Here is an 8,361-nt window from a genome sequence, read left to right on the forward strand (position 1 = left end):
TTGTGTAGAGGTCACTGTTGATGTCCGAGTCATGCAGGGGGAGCTCGTCATGCGGAGCGCCGTGTGCTTCGGGGAGCAATCACCGGCCTCCAGCTTTCCATATCAACATTCTCCGCTGCCCTCAGGCCAACAAGCCAGATTTTTCATGTCAGCTGGCATGCATCTTCAAGCTCGTAAGTAGCTGTTTGACTTTCACAAGTCTCGCATCATTTCAGCGTGCTCACTCCCAAGCAAGGTTGCCATATCCTTGGTCCATAATTATATGCCAGTTATAAGTGTCCACTTGTGCATGCAGATGGGCCGGGCTCCTTAAACATCCAGGTAGCAGGTTGAACCTATCAGCACATATTATTTATTGTCCACTGAGGAGTTAGCTCTCACTTCATCTATCCATCTATCTGAGAGAATTGTATATAAGACAAAGTAGAGAACACTTTAAATAAATATGCTTTTTATGTTGAATGGGGAATAAGACTTTCTTTGAAAGTGATTCAAAATTGAATGTGTTATTTTAAAGGTGGCACATTATGCTTCCTTGGACAGGCTAGGATACATGTAAACATGTTTATTACATTTCTGTCACAAACTCATTCTTAGATAATTAGTCTGGTCTGTTCAGAATGAGTCGTTTTGGGGTCTCTGTCACTTTAAATCCAAATAAGCTGTTGCTGGCTGGCCACGCCCCCAAGTCAACGTTATACTGGCACGTAAAAACAGATGAGCAATTATGAAACCATACAACTTTGAAAATCATGTGTAGAGTTTCCTGCACAACCAACAAGAAAGCAGCAAATGGTTTCTGTAAGAGAAGTCAACAACAAAACGCTCGTCTTTTCCAGCGCATGCAGCGATAAAACATGCTAGAGGTCCCTCTGGGTTGCTAGGTGCTGGGGTTGCTAGGTAACGGCTGGGCTTCGTAGAGGTTGCTAGGTGAGGGACAGCGTCTCCTGATTTGTGGCGTTACATTTCGGAGGTTTCTGATACAGGACATTTTAACTTAACTTATTACCAAAAGACCTTCTGGGTGGATTTTGTAAGTGCTTGTCCTGTTTTTAGAAGCAGTAGAAACCCAAACGGTAGTACAAAAACATGTAAGTACTTTATCTGTAATATGATTTTTTGTAAATGTAATGTCTTTTTTTAAGTAAGGAAGAAGAATAGCTGCTGCAGATGTTAATGGGAATCTCAGTAAATGTAACATAAACATATCTATCTATATCTGGCATCCTAGGTGACTTCATAGCTAACACAGGGTGTAACAATATGATAAATTGCTGCTACATTAATTATAACTGAAAATATGCTCTGATGTAGAGACTGGCAGCCAAGTGCAAGTGTCATGACACGAGTTATTACAGCAGATCGGACCTTGGGTGCATGAGGCAATTTCTAGGCACCGTCAAGATCCAGTCAAACTTCTTCCAGTGGGACCGTCCAGCTCTCTCAGAAGTCAGACAGAATAGTTATTATAAAGTTCACCAGAGTCAGCAGATTCCTGGGGAACTTTGGAGTTCGGTGTTGGCAGCCAGGTTGATACTCAGAGGAGGTGAACCATTACATTGGCTGTCTTTGCTCGCTATAAAAATACAGAGAGTTGTGACCTCTGCTGTTATTTAAATAGAGGAGCGTGGAGCACCACAACTCATAAGGGAAATTGTTAGCAACACAGCTGGCTCATCTGAGATTGGAGACATTTCATTTTCTTTTTTCATGTGAAGGAATTTCACATGATAGGAAAATGCCATACATCTGCAATTACACAGGCGGTGTCGGAAATGTCTGTTGTCAGCAAATGCAAGAAAATCTAAGTGCATATGTACATTTTCTTAGGCAGGCTGTAGTTTTGTGTTACATGTTTTATGTCTGATAGACGTCTAGATGTTAGCTCAACACTTTTGAGTTATGGTGAATAAATCCTGTGTTTAGGATAAAAAGAATCCCATTTTGAATGTTCTGCTTATTGTTTCAGAATGATTAAGTTCCTATAATGTTTTTTAAAGTTATGAACTTGTCGCTTTCCATTAAATCCTGGACCTTTCCACTAAGGACTCAAAGTCCGATTTCTGTTGATTTTTTTTAGCATTAAGAGTAATATTAATCAGTACTTAATTTAAAGGTAATTAAATTCAACAATAGCTAGTGAAAACTAGAGATGCTAATCTTGATTTTTTTTTAGTCTCGATTTGATTCAGAAACGATTTTTGAGTTGGCGCCTCCGCAAAATATGATTTTAACTAACAAATGCAACACTGCAAAACCCACAATCTTAGAATATGTTTGTCTGGTTTCTAGTTCAAATATCTTAGTAAACTTGAATTAAGACAAAACTACCGGTAATTTAAAAGTAACTTATCAGCAAGATAAAGAAGCTTGTTTTAAGTAAATAATTATAATATGGGGAAACTGTTTTGTAATTTATCTGCCTAGGAACAGGCACTTTTTCACCAATATTAAGGAATTATTTACTTAAAACAAGCTTCCATATCTTGCTGAAGAGAAGTTAGTTTTGACTTATTCCGAGTGTAATCAGATATTTGCACTAAAAACGGAACTAAAAATACTTAGATTTTGTGTTTTTGCAGTGAAAAGAAATCCAACAGCTGAACTGTATTTTAGGTTAATTACATTAACTATAGCTGATTTCAGGTGTTTATATTAAGAGACTAAATGCTGGAACTGAATCAAAAGTTGCTTCAATAAAGTATTTGTTTCAAGGTTTGCATAATTATATAGCCAAGGTTTCTGCAGCTTTTACATTTAGCTGAAGCGAGGTTGTTTTTTATCGTAGCCAAATTATTTTTCCTTCACAGATCCCTGGATTTTTTAACATAGTTGTTCAGATTTTTTCACATTTCTTTATAGTAAAGTGGGAAGTGTTTGAAAGCATTTGGAGAAAAGAGATTTTTGTAGGTGACGGTTCAAATGTGAAGTGTTTGTCTGCACTGCACTGTCAACAACCACCCTGCAAAACCACCAAACCTATTGAGGAAATCTTTTAGAACAGAAATATAGGTATTATTGGTGGTACAACAAATGTAACCCAAAGATACAGGACCCCAATTATCTGTTCAGGTGTTGTAAGAATGATGTTTTGTGTAAAAGCAATTATGTCCAGAAGCAAAAAAGCAGCTTGAATATTGAGCAGGGGCAGGTAACATTAATCACAACCACCTCTCGGGTTTTGGGGGTCGTGCTGGCTGTGACGGGGATAAGGAAATATTTTCCCCAAAGTGCAGCTTAGTTTTATAGGAAAAAGGAAGCTCTATAAATTGAAGTGGAGCAGACCGTGCCCTTCATTCAAAAGGTTTCCCCACAGCACATACACCATGTCCGCTGCATCATTCCTACCAGTCTTTATTTAACGCCTAAGGCCGTTTTTTTGTTTTTTGTTTTTTTCTCCCTTCACTAAAACCTCAGCACTTATTATCCAGTGAAGTTTATTTCCAGCTGCGTCACTCCTGATTTGTGTCTGGAGCGACGCGGTTTTGACACACCTGCTGCCCATGTTGGACAGTTTTCACCTTTTTAATTCCTGACAAAAATGATAAAAAATAAAGCTGGATTTATTTGAAATGAGGATTTGTTCTCTGGAAGTAATTAGAAGGTGATGTCCACGAAACTCATAAAAGGCATCGGTATAATGGTGGTAACCATAGAAACCATGTGGCTGGAGTAGTCGTCTGGGAGACGTGCTTTAATAATATATTGGCCAAGAAAAGAGGGCAAATATAATATCTCTCTATAGAAATGACAGTCAATGAATATGACTCCTTTTTAAGGAGCTGGATTCATAAAGGCATACATGCTGATAAAAAAAAATGACTCAGGCAAAACATATTAACTACAATGTAATTTTTTTTAGATGATGATTTAATATATAGTTGAAAACTAAAACATTAACTGAATCATACAGGTGTAGCGAATCAATTTAGAAAATCTGCATATATTGTTTTATAAACATGTTGAAACGTGACCTCCAGCTGGAGGGCAAAAAAAAAAAAAATCCTTTCAGGCGATGACTACCATTGGTTTTACTGTCAAGTTGTCAACAAAACACACTAAATCTTAAATTTAGGCGTGACATATAAAAGAAAAAGTGTTTTCAATTAATTTACAAAACTACAACGGCTATAAAATGAGTCTCGAGGACATTACATTTCATAGGTCAGTAAAAGGTTTTATTTAAAAAGAATAGCAAAGAAGGTCAGTTATGCTAGCTTGACTTTGGCAATCTTAACATGTAGATGTGTTGCAGAATTCGGTGTGTTTCGGTTCAGTAAAAAAAATAAGTTGACCCACACACTAACTCCAACAGATCAGTAGTAGTAATCGCTTAAATTATCTGATTAACCACGGCTGTGTTCAAACAGCCATTTATTAATAATCATAAAATAAACATCAAGCCTGAAAACATAAAACTGTAACCGACTGAATTTCCCGACTGGGAAATTTTTGTCTGTCTTTTTTTCTTGTGTGTTGAATCTTGATAGACTTGAACATAATCTCTGCTCTGCTAGCTAGTGGAGCTAGTACGAGCTCTTTGTCTTTTACCTGCACAAGAATTAAATAAAACATTTAATATTTTACAGTTTTCTTTAATGTTTACAGTTATTTAACTTTTTGGACTTATTTTATTATTTTCTATTTTTCAAGTCTATAAAATGCTTTTCGTAATAATTTTCTTTTACAACCTCTGCTGTATTTAGCCTATTGTAATGGATGCCACACAAAATTAATCCAATTAGTTTGGACACTTTGGACACCCCTGATATGTTTAATGGGATTGATTTACCACAGCGGCTATGGATTGCAAGTAAAAGAATCGTGTTTTTACCCACCATCTGCAAAACAATAACATTCAAAGTGTTCATACAATGCATGGCAAAATAAATAAATAAGTTGGCACCTGAATTTAATTTATTAAACTGCTAAATAAAGGATAGTAAAAGGCAGATTATCTTTCAGCTGACAGCAAGTTGTTTATTCCCAACTGATGTGATGATGAGTAGCTTCTTGTTTCTTAAACGAACAAAAGCATTATGTACTAGAAAGTACATAATATCAGCCCTTTAAGAGTGCCTGGAGAGATAATGCATCACCAAGAATGTGTAAGAATGGCCCAGTCAAAGTCCAGATCTGCATCTAATTGACTTTTTGTGACAGGAATTCATATTTCATGTCCTCAGTTGTTTTTATTGATGTGGAAAGCTGGCAGAAACTTAAACAAGGCTAAAATCTTAAATCCTTCTGTGCATTTGTTTTCATGCGAAAGGAAGCAGTTATTTGGAAAAATAAAGTTCTGGTTTCATAATCAACACATATTGATTAAGACACATTTTTGCAGATGCAATTTTCTGCCGGCATTATGAAAACGACCCATCCGCTGCCTTTTTAACAGAGCTCACTTTGATTTAAATTCGAAAGCAGCTCTATGTCACTTTTTCAAGGCTCAAGAACTGATTGTCATTATACATCTTTGTCCATAGTAACATTCAATCTTCTGCATAACTCTTGGGTGCAGGCACTCAGAGTTGTTACACAATTAGCCTTGAAGTAGTTCAATTTTAGCCTGACACTTTAAGAAGCTCTGAGCCGGGTGAAAAGACACTCCAATTTGTCCAATTCCACACTTCTGTGGATATGAGTAATCATCCAGCTATACTTGCTGATTGGCTCTGAGCAGAAAAGCTGGTACCGAACAGCAGCAGCCTGCAGAAGATATACTTCATATGTGTTTTTTTTTTTTATTCCTGCTCAAGGAAGAAAAAGAAATTGCAGTGAAATCATACGAAGACGCACAAGAACGCCAAGAACAGGAAAAGCTAATACTAAAGCAGAGCATCAACAACTGCTTCCCCGAACTGAGAGGCTTTCTCACATCACTGCTGCAGGTAAACTAACATTTACCTTGAGGATTTGTAATTTTTTGTTTTTTCTTCCTGTAAAACATTTATTTGAGTTTTAAAAACAAATTAACCCTGAAACATTTAATCCATGTGAAGTTTTAAGAGCTTTTCTTTTTGTCACACCTGAGCTCTGCATGCATTCATCATTTGCAGCTACAAGGCTTTTTAAAACAAGGAATGAAACATTTAGATATAAAAAAAAAAAGTAAAAAGCTACATTTCTCATTTTGATGTCTAAATATATGTCGTTTTAAGTTATTTGCAGTGAATGTTTACATAAAAAGCTACTAGTGTTCAAGGTTGTAACTTCGGATCACATTTCGTCGAGCTACAGAATTGATTTATAAAACATTGACTTGATCTTAAATGTCTTCATGGCTTCACCATGTTTCTCTAACTTCACCTGTCGTCTCCTTCGTCTCTCTAAGGTCAGCTGACCAGCTGCTCCAGAAGATGAAGCTCAGAGGCGATTAGACTTTTAGTTGCATCCACATGTTATGAAGGTTCATTCCTGTCTCCCTTAAAACCTTTTAAAGACTCCTAACTTTTCCCTGGCATTCAAGAGAGAGTTGTTTGTTGTTTTGTGTGAATTGCTGTTTAGTCAACTGTATGTGTTTAAATTTGCTTTACTATGGAGCCCCCTAGGGGCATGAGGAAAATGTTTCTTTTTTTTCCGTTCCCTCGCAGGAAGCACGGCAATATTTGCTGGTCTATTTTGTATACATGTAACAGGATTTTATTTTAACAATATTATAAATATGAAGTTTGTCAAAATTTGTTTATTCATTCTTTGAATTGAATTTATTTAATTTAGTGAAGAAGTTGTTTCTCCAGACATTTATTGGTGTTTTACGTTCCGGTGCGCTGCTCTTGGCAGTTGGTGGTTACCATAGCAACCGGTAACTGACGGCTCCTCCCCCATTTTTTGTTGCCGTCCGTAGCTGATATGTATTAGGATCAGCTCTGTGCTTTCTGTACAAGTACTATATTTTAACACATATTTTAGACACATTTAAGAATCTACTGTGTTTCATGAGTAAATTTGCTATGTTTTTGAATGTTATCATTATTAATGTTGCCCATTTTAAGCTATGTTTAATTGTGCAAATATTAGCTGCTGCTAACATTGGGAGTTATTGCTTTGCAGTTTGTTTAGGGTCATTTATTGTATTTTATTTAATGTACCAGGGCAGAAGCTGCTGGGCTGGCGTTAACCACCAACTTGATTTTCTCTTTTCTTAGAATAAATTGAACCTGAATGTGTCTGTCGTGAAGTCAACCTATTAGACCCTTCTATGTTCATAGAATATGAACAAAGAATGGTTTACAATTACAAATGTCAATTTCAAATACACATTTAAAGGGCCTCAGTGAAAACATGTTTACATATTCTTAACTCTTTGCTGCAAAAACTGATTGAAAATCGATTTATTCACTGCATGTTTATGACTTTGTCAGGTTGAGATGGAGATGCACATGAAAATGACTCCTTATTAAACATTCAGACTACCAACATGAAAAAAACACAATCAAAACTTATTACCCCATGATATTAACATACATGGAAAAAAAAACTTTAAACCTTATATAAAAGCATAAAGTACGATGGCCACCGTAAGAAAACCTTTCAGGAATCAATTATGTCACATGAACTGATCAGTACATTACTGCGAGGGAACTCAAACGTTTTCCCAGGGAATGCAAAAGAAAAGCTATTTTCCCATGTTCCCACGGGGGCTCCGCACTTTACAAGTAAATTGGATGAGATTTTCTATTTTTCTCTTTTCTCTAATTAGACTAATTGTGATATTAAGAACATAATGACCATTTGTGAGGCATCAATCTGTTTCACAGCAAACTTGTTCAAGATCCGAAACATGAGTTTGTACAAGCTGCATGTTCCCATAAAATTTAACACCTAAAATAGATTTTCCAACAAACTGAGAAGAACATATTAAACAACATCTACTAAGTCTCCTTCCTGCGTTCCAGCTCGGCTGTAAAACATTTAAGATGAAGGATTCCTCCAACCAAAAACACTTTGTTCAGGGTTCTTGACACACCAACACAAGGAGGGAGAAACGGGAAATTGATACAATGCGTTTCATTTTTTATTGTGTCAATGCTGCCCCAGTCGTCATCACAGAGGTCAAAGTGATTGTCATCCAATTTACTGACAACGACAGAGTTGATGTGGCCGCTACACATTTTGTTGTGTTTCCTTATTCTCTATCGCAGCGATGATGCTGTTTAATCGCGACCCCTGACCTCTGTCTCTGCCACATTTTTCATACATGTTGAGATTTTTCAGATTTCTCTTACATTACAACCGCAACAGTTAATGTATTTTACTTATTTATTGAACCTCACCCAATACAGATGGATTTTTTATAGGAGTTTATTAATGTGTATTCTGCTCATTGTAACACTCCACAACCTTTTTTCATTATTATAA

General features: G+C 36.4%; 1 long non-coding RNA gene across 1 annotated transcript; it reads left to right on the forward strand.

The window, feature by feature from the left end:
- Window positions 1-946: 946 nt before the first annotated feature.
- On the forward strand, window positions 947-6,655 carry LOC103471536 (uncharacterized). The gene is made up of 3 exons (XR_534671.2): window positions 947-1,091; window positions 5,760-5,891; window positions 6,335-6,655. It is a non-coding gene; the product is annotated as an uncharacterized LOC103471536 (long non-coding RNA).
- The last annotated feature ends 1,706 nt before the right edge of the window (window positions 6,656-8,361 follow it).

Source organism: Poecilia reticulata, linkage group LG10, assembly GCF_000633615.1.
Source record: "Poecilia reticulata strain Guanapo linkage group LG10, Guppy_female_1.0+MT, whole genome shotgun sequence".
NCBI classification, from domain to species: domain Eukaryota; kingdom Metazoa; phylum Chordata; class Actinopteri; order Cyprinodontiformes; family Poeciliidae; genus Poecilia; species Poecilia reticulata.